Source organism: Lactuca serriola, chromosome 6 (genome assembly GCF_051521515.1).
Source record: "Lactuca serriola cultivar US96UC23 chromosome 6, Lser_US96UC23_V15, whole genome shotgun sequence".
Taxonomy (NCBI): Eukaryota; Viridiplantae; Streptophyta; class Magnoliopsida; order Asterales; family Asteraceae; genus Lactuca; species Lactuca serriola.
In genome coordinates, this window is record NC_136413.1 from 192629868 (window position 1) to 192641693 (window position 11826).

Below are 11826 nucleotides of genomic sequence, written 5' to 3' on the forward strand. Positions count from 1 at the left end.
TGTTGATATATGGGGAATTGGATGTATATTTGCTGAAGTATTAACATGAAAACCACTTTTTCCTGGAAAAGGTGTTGTTCATCAATTGGAACTTATCACTGATCTTCTTGGAACACCATCACCAAATATCATTTCTAGTGTATGTTACGTTACAACCTTACCATCACCAGATAGCATTTCTAGAATATGTTATATTACAACCTTACAATTCTTCATTCTATCTTTACATTCAAACTACTTTTCCTTAAAGATTAGGGCTTATTACTTATATATCTATGATCTATGATTCAGGTGCGTAATGACAAGGCAAGAAAATACTTAGACTGATATGTGTAGAAAGAAACCTGTCACATTTTCTGAGAAGTTTCTAGGTGTTGATCCATTGGCACTTAGACTTTTGCAGAGGTTGTTGGCTTTTGATCCAAAGGATCGACCAACTGCTGAGCAAGTAATGTTGTAATTGACTAATCCTCAATTTAAGATTCTTGTACTAAGGGTATTTATGTCATTTTTTCAGGAATTATCGAATCCTTTCTTGATCGATTTGGTCTAAAAACATTATACCCACAATATTGACGTGAAACCCACAACGTTGGGAAAGAAGAAATTCGAAATTGAAAACATAAAATCAAAAGCATATACAAATGACATAAAACATAGCTAGACTTCAAATTGCAATAGAGATGGTTGGAGGCGGCCACAAAGCACAAGCGTTTGGTGGATACGGAATTGGAAATCCTCGGTTCTTCATCGACACTGTGTGTGAAACGTGAAACCCATAATTGGAAATCCTAATTCTTGATCGACAAGACGTCAGAGATGTCAAACAAAAATTTGCACAAAACATATACAAACGACAAAGAACATACCCAGAATTCAAATGGCAATAGAGACGGCTGGAGGCGGCCACAAACCACAGACGTTTGGTGGAGACTGAAGTGGAAAATCTTGATCGAGAAGACGAAGGATATGTATTTTGAACAAATTCAGAAAGATTGGGAAAACTCGATGATCAGAAGTTGAAAAGAGAAAAAGATTGAATTGTAATACCTTATGAATCAGAAGACTTGTGTGCGAATCATAAATTCTTGGAGGAAAACCACCAATATTTACATATGAAGAAACCTTTTTCTGTGCATGTTTTGAAATTTAGAAAGGTTTGAGAAAGTCCTTCATCAGAATCGTTAACTTGTTTCACAATTTCCTACCTACAGCGATTGGAAACGAAGAAAGAGAATTACAGAGTGTTCCAATGTGATAGAGAAGGAGATTGCAATTGACGTACCTTCTGAGTCAGAAGAGTTGCAGAGAAATGGAAACTAAGAAAGAGTTGCAGAGATCGGAAACGATGGAAAGTTCAAGGATTTAAGAACATACAGAAAACAACGATGAGAATATTAGATTTTGCAAGAAGGCAGTTGGAATTTAAAAGGACGGGATAGTCAATTTGTACATATTAATGGGGTTAAAATCTGAAATGGATGAATTATACTTTTCACAAACGCTAGGGCTTTTAATATATGTATATAATTGGTATACTTGCTATGTAGAGGTGTGTGATATGTATGTATGCGTGATACGCCGTAGAGACAGCCTTTATGGCTGCCGTAGAGACAGCCTTTATGGCTGATAGTAGAGACAGCGGCTGATGGTAGAGATAGCCCTTGTGGCTAACAGTAGAGATAGCTTTTACAACTAATACGATTTGTGCTATGTGGATTGTGTGTGGGAGGTATGCTCTATGGGATTCACTATGCTTTGTGCTTACAGTTTACAGTTTTGGTTTCAGGTGTCATCGATTTGGAAATGAAGGGCTCAAATTGATCGTAGTGTACACACCTATGATTTCGCAATGAATGATTTTGGGACGAACTCTGATAAAGGTTTTACTTAATGAGGAATTGACATGTTTGGAATAAATGGTATCAATGTTTTAGCTATAATAAAAATGAAATTTTTACCTCTGATTTTTGGGTCGTTATAACCTTTTTATAAAAAAAAAAGGTAAAAAATAATTATAAGGACATGATGGTCATTTAAAGTCTGTAAAGGACCAACCTCAAAACAAATTCAACTTATAGGGACCATTTAAATTAAATAAATATGTTAGGAACTAAACACGTAAATCACCCTAAACCTTAAGGACCATTTGTAGAATTTACCCTAAACCTTAAGGATCATTTTGTATAACTTACCCAATAATTAATGTAGATATATCTCTATTGATCAAATTTATTTTTTACGATTTATAAGAGCAAAAAATAAACATTTGTTATATAAAATGTTAGAAACTCTATTAATAAAGTTGTAAAAGTCGTTAAACGATTAGGAATTAGTTGTCGATTAGTCAGAGACTATAAATTGTAAATTCGTTAAATTTAAAAAAATTAAATATGACTAATTTCACAACAAAATTGGTAAATATCATTAAAATCATAACAAAATAGATTAATATGATTAATACATCACATATAATTCTTTTGATAGTTTCTATTAAGATAAAAATTATTCAAAGCGTCAAAAATTCACCGGCTTCTACAACTTCACTCATTATTTAGTAAGGGTGACAAATCAGACATTTGTGTCATGTTTTTGTCTGACAGAACACGACACAACAAAGTTTTATGTAACACGAACACGAACACGACACGACATGATATCATGTTTTTTTAACTAACATGAAAACAAACAAATTAAATCACAACATGACACGACAAAGATAACATAAAATAACAATTAATTTATTTAATTGATACTTAATGATACATAATACAATAAACATGACAAACATAAAAAAACATGACAAATAAATGCTAAATCATGTCAATTTATTATCGAATTTTGAACATGAACACGACACGACACGACATCGTCTTTTTTACACTTGATACGAACACGAAGTCGAATTTCAGTTTCGTCCTAATTTCATTTCATGTTGTGTAATTTTGTCGTGTCGTGTCGTATCATTATCTGTCACTTTTATTATTTAGGCACAAATTAATTGTTAGACGTCTTCTAGTCGGTTAAGTAATGATTAGGGACTAATAAAATATTAATAAGACAAAGTCTTACAAAACTATTAATAACCAATAATCTACAAGTAATGATTAGGGTAAACTACGCGAATAGTCCCTATGGTTGGTGGTAAATTGCACATTTGGTGCCTAACATATATTTTTAATTCAGACTGTCCATATAGTGTGTTTTTATTGCACATTTGGTCCATCTCAGAAGTAAAATTACTATATTACCCTCTTTTTTATTTATTTATTAAAAAATATTAATAATAAAATGGGTCCCACTGCTCAACTTCATCTTTAACCTTTCTCCTAAATAATTTCAAAATCGACATTATCCTTCTTTCAAAATAGCCTTCCGATCACTACCTCCTTATCCAATATAATATTAATGTCTTGAAACTTATCAGATGTGTATAACCCACATTGATGCCAAGTTGCCAACGAGAACCTCCCACAACCATTTCATCTGGCAATCCTCATCATGAAAGTGGTAGAAACCGAATTTGTGCTCTTTATTAGGGCTTTTTCCTAGCAATTTCGGATGGAGAAATCATGCCTAATTGTGTCACAACTACCAACGATGGTGATGCTCGATTTCATTTCCAAGTTACAAACAGTTAACAAAGTAAAATAACATATAAACTATAAAAATAGTAATCTTTAATTTATTTACAAAGTTTAGTGTGTTAACCAATGTATCTTGTTATTTGAATTAATATGTTGATGTTGTATAAATAAATAGAAAATTATTTAAACTAAAAAACAAAGACAATTAATCATGAAACTAAAAGTTAGATGTATAATAAACAAATGATTGAAAGTAGATTGCTATTTATTAGTAAAAACAACAATGTACATAAAATTGGTTAAAATAGCACCGCACATTCATCATTTTGTATTACATTGTTGTAGAACTGAACGTAAGATGCTATAATAAACAAAACAATGAAACTAAGTTGATGTATATTGGTTAGGCTAATATAACAACAAAAACTTTCAACTACGAGCTCAATGACATCCTACTCTCAATCTGCCATATACACTGTCCAGACATTGATGTATTTATATAAATAATAAAATGTATTATAAATGAAGAATTTATATAACTATTATTGTTTACTTTATAGAAAAATTATTGAAAATATTTGTGTGGAATAGTAGTCAAAATTGTTGAATTATTTAGTATATATATATATATATATATAACAGTAAAGAGTTCGAAATATGAAGTTTAAACTAAACATATCTCTTTTGCATTTTCATGGGAAACAAAATGATTCTTTGATGAATGGTCTACATGGTTCTTCCGTATTTAGCTAACCAAATTTATACTCACTAAAAGAAAAAAAAAGATAAAAACATGGCATACATCCTGAAACTGATTTGTAATTTGATTGTGAAATCATAAACTACACGGAAAACTAAGAAAAATAAAAAGGCAAAGTGACTTAGGCATCTTATCAAATTTCTGGTGGCCACAACTTTAACCCCAACAGTAGACATATTAGCTTTATTCATAGCCAACTAAATTCACACGAGAAAAAAAAGTTAGAAGACGAAAAACAAACAAAACTATAATTTCAAAAAGGCGTCTATTTTTATGATGATATGAACGATGGACTTAAAGTTCCTTAAACAATGATAACTTGTATTAGCATGGAGAGAAATTATGTCGATCACGTTGTGGGCATCGGTTCCAGTTGTAGCTTATGAGAACAACCCTTCGTATAACATAACCACATTCAAATTAGATTCAATGACCATTAGATGAAAGCAATCCATCGCACGTCGAATGAGTTCCTATAATTTACAACAAGCCAAATTGATTTGGTATGTTCTTCATCACTAATTTTTATGCTTCATTAAAAATTATTTCTTTTTACCTCTCAATAGGAAGAAGAGGCAAGTTTGATGTACGGCTATATCAAATAAGTTGAATAAGCTTGAAATGATGTACGAAATCAAATGACCCAAATAATCTGCAAATCATTTTCTATTAGCTTCGTTGAAGATGTATATGTAACAGATTAGAAGATGGCTTTGAGAGGTATATATGACGTCCAAAGAAGCCCAATTCCATTGGTTTCAACTTTTGGATAGGATTATGTACATGATTTTGCAAAGAAATAAAAATCATCATGGTTTCAGAAAAGGTTAAATGGAATTCAAATTTCAAATGTTAAATCCCAAAAACTTAGGGGATAAGATATGAAAAAATAGGACACAAAGCCGTTAATATTTTAAGAAATTGTCCATGTGAGTTATCTCACTGTACCATGTATTACAATATATATCCATGTATGTTAGGATAGAGAGCTAGTAGACTAGAGCTGATAGTATATTCTCTATGTGCTTAAGTGTAAACCGGTAGAGTAGAAAGTATAAATGTTCATGTACTAGTAGAATCTAAAGTGTCATCTTTAGGTGCGTAATTGTTATGATATTAGACTTAGTTTGTAACATTCCAAAATCAAGGATAAAATTTCATTTTTATTATAATCAAAACACTATTGTAAACTTTGTCCAAACATTGAAAAGCATTTCAAAGAACACAATTATAAGAGTTCATTCCCAGAGATCACATATTGCGGAAAACATAGGTGTATGCGATGCGATCGTCCCGAGCTCTTTCATTTGAAAATTGGAGTACCTGAAACATAAACCGAAAATCGTAAGCATAAAGATTAGTGAGTTCCCCAAATACCACATACCATACAAGAAACATACAATAAACATATAGTGAGCCCTGCCCTATCATCGAGCGCCGCTCGGTTATCGGGCCTCGCCCGGTCATCGAGCTGAGCTCGGAAAGCATATAAACACATACACATGCAATATACATACATAGAATACAGATAGTCATCAGGCTCTACCCGGAAAGCATATAAACACATGCACATGAAAGAGTCTCAAAGACAAATAGCATACTAAAAACATAACATAACATGGGACGATATTGGTGCCTTCGACCCAAAAAACCTGGTAAGGAAACTCACCTCGAATGCTAAAGCACACCGAAAGAAATCCCTAGCTGCTGCCCTGAGACACCTCCGAACTGTCAGATCAAAACAACACCCAATTAACAATTGGATTCCAATCCATATCCAAAACCATCATATCTGGGATAAAAAGACCATTTTACCCCTAACCTAGCCTTGTCCAAAACTACAACCTAAGCTACAATCTAAAAGACCCAAAGACCCACTAATCAACCAATGACCCAATTTTCCAAATTAGGCCCAACTCCATACATGGCCTCGCCTTAAGGCCCGTCCATTCTTCCTAGTCCAAATACTTTGTATCTCGATGGCCCATTAATAACTCAATCCAAAATGCCAGAAATTACTATATCCATAAAAGCCTACTAATGGCCCAAATTTCTAAATTGGGCCCAATCCTATATGGGCCTTATCCTAAACCCATATTTAAATCCAACTCAGATTACCTCAAGCACCCTCCTGGGACAAACTTGGTCAAAGACACAAACCAAAAGACAAGATCCATAACCCATATCGACCTAATTCTCCGAGCTAACCTACATCAACTCAGAAATGAGGTAAACCAAAACAACTCGCCAATTTCGCCCAAGACCCAACAAATTAATGCATTAAGATGCCTTCATCGATCCCAAGAGCTCCAAAGATCAGATCTCGACCAAAATGAGATCAAGAAGGGTAAAGTTTCCAACTTTACTCCTTGGAACCACCTAAATGGGTCCAAACCCAAACCTTTGACTCGAAAGAGAGATGACTTAACCATTAAGCACTTAATCATCAAAAACAATACCCCAAAATGCAGATCTAACCCCATAAGGCTAGATGACCGTGTAAAGTTTCCATCTTTATGCTTAAGCATGACTAGAAGGAGCTTAAAAGCTCAAAAAGGGATAAGTGAAAGACTTAATGAATGCATGAAGCCCTTAAACTCATAAAGTTGGCACCTTTAGTTGGCACCTTTATGCCAAAAGAGCTCATGAAGATCATAGCTTTGAAAGAATAAACACTTGGAACTTCTACTTCCCCAACAACCACCCATCCATGGCTAAAAGGATACAATCTAACCCAAGAAGAGATATGAGCAAATATTACGCAAGGTTAGAACTTTATACCCGAAATGTTCTGGAAATGGAGCAGAGAATCAAGATCTGAAAGCTCCTACTCGTACCACCACCTTGCACCAAACTTCTCTTCCTTCAATGACCTTCAAACACACCAAATACAACCACAATGAGCTCATAACACTCAAGGAGGCTCTAGGGTTTCGAGATTAGGGTTAGGGGATATGGAGGCTGGAAATAAGGCCAACACGTGGGACTTAAGGTGTTTAAAAAGGTGCAAAACCTTAAAATTAGGGTTTCTCAATCAGCGTCCAACTCGCCGAGTTGGTCCATAAAAACGCACGACCAAAAGCCTCCAACTCGTCAAGTCTACCACCGTCAACTCGCCGAGTTGATCCCTAGGAAAGGGGATTTATTTCCACAATTAATCTTCTAGAGTCCGGTGTTACATAGTTAGGGGATAATGGTTGAATGGTTAAAGATGTCGGGAGCCGATAGGCCCACATGTTGATGAAATGGCGTGTAGGTTGTAAGTACACATAGACTCGTATTGACGAAATGACGTGCAGGTCGTAAGTATACATATACTTGTATTGACAAAATAACGTGTAGGTCGTAAGTACACATAGACCCATAAGTCTAATATACATATATTATTGCAAGATAGTGAGCCATTGTTTGTATACATGTATATATAGTAGTATATGGTATTTTGTGGAACTCGTTAAGTTTCATGCTTACCCATATATTTTTAAATGTTTTTCAAGTACTTCATTGATTCGTAAGTAGGGCAAGTGTAACACCTAGTTTTAAGATGTTTCTATTATCGGGATAGCGGGTCATAAATGGATCAAGTAAAGGTCTTGGGCTTCAAGGGAATGGAGTCTATACACTATCAGATGTTCATAATGTTGGGTTAAGTGATTAAAGCCATCGAATTGTGCTTCGACGAAAAAAGGTAAAATGTGAAAATAATATTCTGGGCCTCTTGAATGGATTATGGTTTTAGTTTAACATGTATTAAGCCAAAACTAATTATAGAGGGTTGTGGGGCTCATTAATACCTTTCCGTGCATATAAAGATTGTAAAAATCAGAATTGAAACGAAGAAGTTATGACTGTTTAAAGTTGGAGTAGAATTTGGGGAAAACTGTTCTGACGAGGTGACAGGAATGTTGTCACGATGTGAGAGCCCTCACAAGGTGACAAGCAGACTATCACAGGATGAAAATTGTGTAGCCCGAGCCTATAGAATTTTTAGGTTTTTCAAGGTATTTAAAAGTAAGGATTCATGTTTAGGGTTATTTTCTTAGCCTCCATCATATCTAGAACCCCTTGGGAGAAACCCTAGGATTCCTTTTACTACTTCGAGCCTCCCATCTCCTTTAATTTATCATCCATTTTTGGAGTTCTTGGTAGATTTAGAAAGAATCTCTTTACAGATTGAGTTTTGGAGCCTTACATAAGAAGATCTCAACTTTTAACTATCTTTTGGACCTTGGGTGTGATTCAATTTTCCACATTTATGCTTATAAGCTGCTAGATCTAGAGTCTAAGCTTGTTTTTGGTCCATTAAATGAAGATTGTGTTGCTGGATGTGATAAAGTTTGTAACTTTATTATTCCATCTTGTCACAAAAATATTTTGGTCCATGGATATGTTCATTCATGATATTTTGGGCACCATATTTGAAGTTAGGACTTTACTTTGGTCATTTTTACCTAACTTGTGTTTAAGACATGCACTGGACATGCATGTCTAAAAAGAAATGATTTTTATGGTGCTTGGAATGGATAAAGCCTTCTAGAAAGTGGTGTTGATGAATTAATGGATTAAGGACTCAAACCATTAAGATTATGCTTCAGACTGTGGTCACGTCGTGAAATGGAGAGTGTTACGACGTAACGATGAAAGATCTCATGGTTATCTTGTCTTGTCATGTTCACGACGTGACCAAGGAGTGTTCATGCCTTGGTGCGTTCTCACGAAATGACCATGTAACATCCCGAGTTCAGGAGTGCAAGCTCAGGGTTCAAAGTGTAAATGTGAAAGGGCAACTCGGCGAGTCCATGGGTGGACTCGGCGAGTAGGGTCGCGACTCTGGTCGCGTGTTAAGTGGCCAACTCGGCGAGTCGGCAGCTGGACTCGGCGAGTTGGTGCTGAGTCGAGAAAACCCTAATTTCGGAGGATGAGCCCTATTTAAAGGACATTATACCCTTTCCCCAGCCTCTTTACCCTCTCTTGAGGTCCAGAAAATCTCTAAGGCGCGTTTGTGAGTGGTTTAAGAGATTTTGAACCTTAGAGAAGAGATTTTGGAAAGCTAAGAGGCTTGGAGCAAGGGGCTTTGCAAGGATTTGGATTTCTCTTTTGTTGGAGCTTTCCTTTGAGGTATTATTTCGTTGCTTGGGATATTATTCTTCCTTTTGGAGTTTTTGGAAAAGATAGCATGTGGTGTTTTGAGTTTGGAGGTTAGATCTGAGGTTGCTACCTCAGATATGGAATGGAGAAGGTCTAGAGTGCATTAAAGTCCCTGTTCTTGAGTGATTGGTGAAGTCATCTTGTCCCAAACCCTAACCCTAGAGTGTATTATGCTTAGATCTCTTTGGATTCATGTAAAGTTTGCCACTTTATGTGATGGATGGGTTGTAGAAGGGTAGATCTTCTGTATGGATTAAGATCTAGAGGTACTCGGCGAGTCACAAAGGTGTAATCGGCGAGCTGCTTGAAGATGGGCAGGAACTCGACGAGTTGGAAGAACAACTCGGCGAGTTGGTTGAAGATAGCCTTGGACTCGGCGAGTCTGTTCTTGGACTCAGTGAGTCTGGTCGTAAGGTCCTAACCTTCTTCTGGTTGAGCCGTGAATCGGTGAGTCAAGGGAGGACTCGATGAGTTGAGTGCGAAGGGACTCAGAGTTATGGGACTCGGCGAGTCTCGGGTTAACTCGGCGAGTTGAGTTGCGGATTGGGGAAGTTCTGAGCATGGGGACTCGGCGAGTCATCGGGTTGACTCGGTGAGTAGAGTCAGTCAGGGGATTGACTTTGACCAAGGGTTGACCAGTTGACTTCCAGGGGCTTTTTGGTAATTGTTGGCTTTTGTTTTGAGTTCAGTGTTGGTGTCGGCTAGTGGTGGAGATCGTGTCAGTGGTCGGAGCATCTTGGTCTTATTTTTTAGTCGGCAGTTGCGAGGTGAGTTATCCTCACTATATCGAAAGGGTCTACGGCACCAAGGCCGGCCCTTTATCGAATTGTGATCCGGGTATCGTTGTTATGTTATTTGCTTTGTTATGTTGCATCCTGGTAGTTAGGATGGTTTATGCTAGTGACCGGTTAGGTCGGTATCCTGGTTAGGATGATGTTATGCTATGTGATATGCTAGATCGGTTTGATTGGATGTGAATTGTTATATGATTGAATGTTTATGTGCACATGGTTGTTGGACTGGAGTTGGGTTGAGGCAGGTCCTGCTTCGTGCTGTAGGCCAACATACCCAGGGCGGACCGGTTATCCCGAAGGCCTAGCGAGCGGTCCGGATAGGCTGTAGGCCCCAAGAGGGCGGACCAAACGTGCCGAGGCTCGGAGAGTGGACCAAGCCGACTGAAGGCCCAGTGCGGGCGGACCAGTCATACTGTAGACTCAGAGAGTGGACCAGGTGGATTGAAGGCCCGGTGCCGGCGGACCAATCACACTGTTGACTCGATGTATATGGTTGGACTTGGACGGTGGACCAGGTGGACTGAAGGCCAGTGCGGCAGACCAGTCACACAGTAGACCCGAAGTGCATGGTTGTTCTGTGTTCTGTTATGATATGGCATGTTGTGCGTGTATGGTATATGTGGTTGGTATTTTGGGGGTATCTCACTAAGCTTTCGGGCTTACAGTTGTGGTTTAATGTTTTTCAGGTTCTTCAGGAGACCGTGGCAAGGCAAAGACGTGATTGTACCGCTCCTCATGATTATGTTTTATGATGTGGTTCTGGGAAGACTTTGATAATAATTGTATTGAATACCTTTTTGTAATAACTTAATGAAACGGGGTTGTTTTTGAAAATTTTAAATTGGTTGAAATTTTAGAGCGTTACAAGTTGGTATCAGAGCCTTGGTTTGAGTGAATTGGAGGAACATTCGTGTGAATCCAGTCTCAAATCAAGGAGAGTTTTCAAAAGAGAATTTAAAATGGTTTTCAAAATGAGTAAAGGAGAATGCGGAGGTACGATTAGCCGGAGCCAGTAAGTAACCCCAAAATACCATACATGAAATTTGTTTTTGAGCTATAGAACAACATGCTAGTACTAGGCTAGGGATCTTCAGGATTTCATGTTAATGTTGCCTGATTTATGATGCCTGCTAGCCTAGGGTCTCTTTTGTGTGAGATTTCCAGTGTTCCTCTAAGAGTGAGGGTTGAGTGCTTGTTATGTATGTTCTTCTCTAGGGTGTTGTGGTGATAATTGATATAAATATGGGTAGGTGTGGAAGGTAGTATGGGCCCGTACTACTGAAAGCACAGGACCCATACGCGTATCAAAGAAGCCACAACCTCTAGGGTGGGTTTGGGGGTTCGTTCTCGGGTTTGTGGGAAGTATCTGAGATCTTGCGGTGTTTTTCAGTATGGTGGTTACAAGGCATGCTGGGAGCAGATCGGGAGCAGGAGAGGGTGGTCAGGGTGGATCAGTACCGCCCGAGGTTATTGGTCAGATGAGTACAGGTGAGTTGGATGCTAGGATTCGTGAGATCCTGCATGATGAGGTTGCTGC

At 37.4% G+C, this 11826-nt stretch overlaps 1 long non-coding RNA gene across 2 annotated transcripts; it reads right to left on the reverse strand.

Annotated features, from left to right (window-relative positions):
* Window positions 1–592: 592 nt before the first annotated feature.
* On the reverse strand, window positions 593–1446 carry LOC145057665 (uncharacterized). 2 transcript variants are annotated; one of them, XR_013686158.1, is made up of 4 exons: window positions 1286–1446; window positions 1051–1208; window positions 870–947; window positions 593–797 (listed from the first exon to the last, which is right to left on the reverse strand). It is a non-coding gene; the product is annotated as an uncharacterized LOC145057665 (long non-coding RNA). The 2 variants fall into 2 exon arrangements; XR_013686157.1 differs by having other exon boundaries at window positions 593–947.
* Between the last annotated feature and the right edge of the window lie 10380 nt (window positions 1447–11826).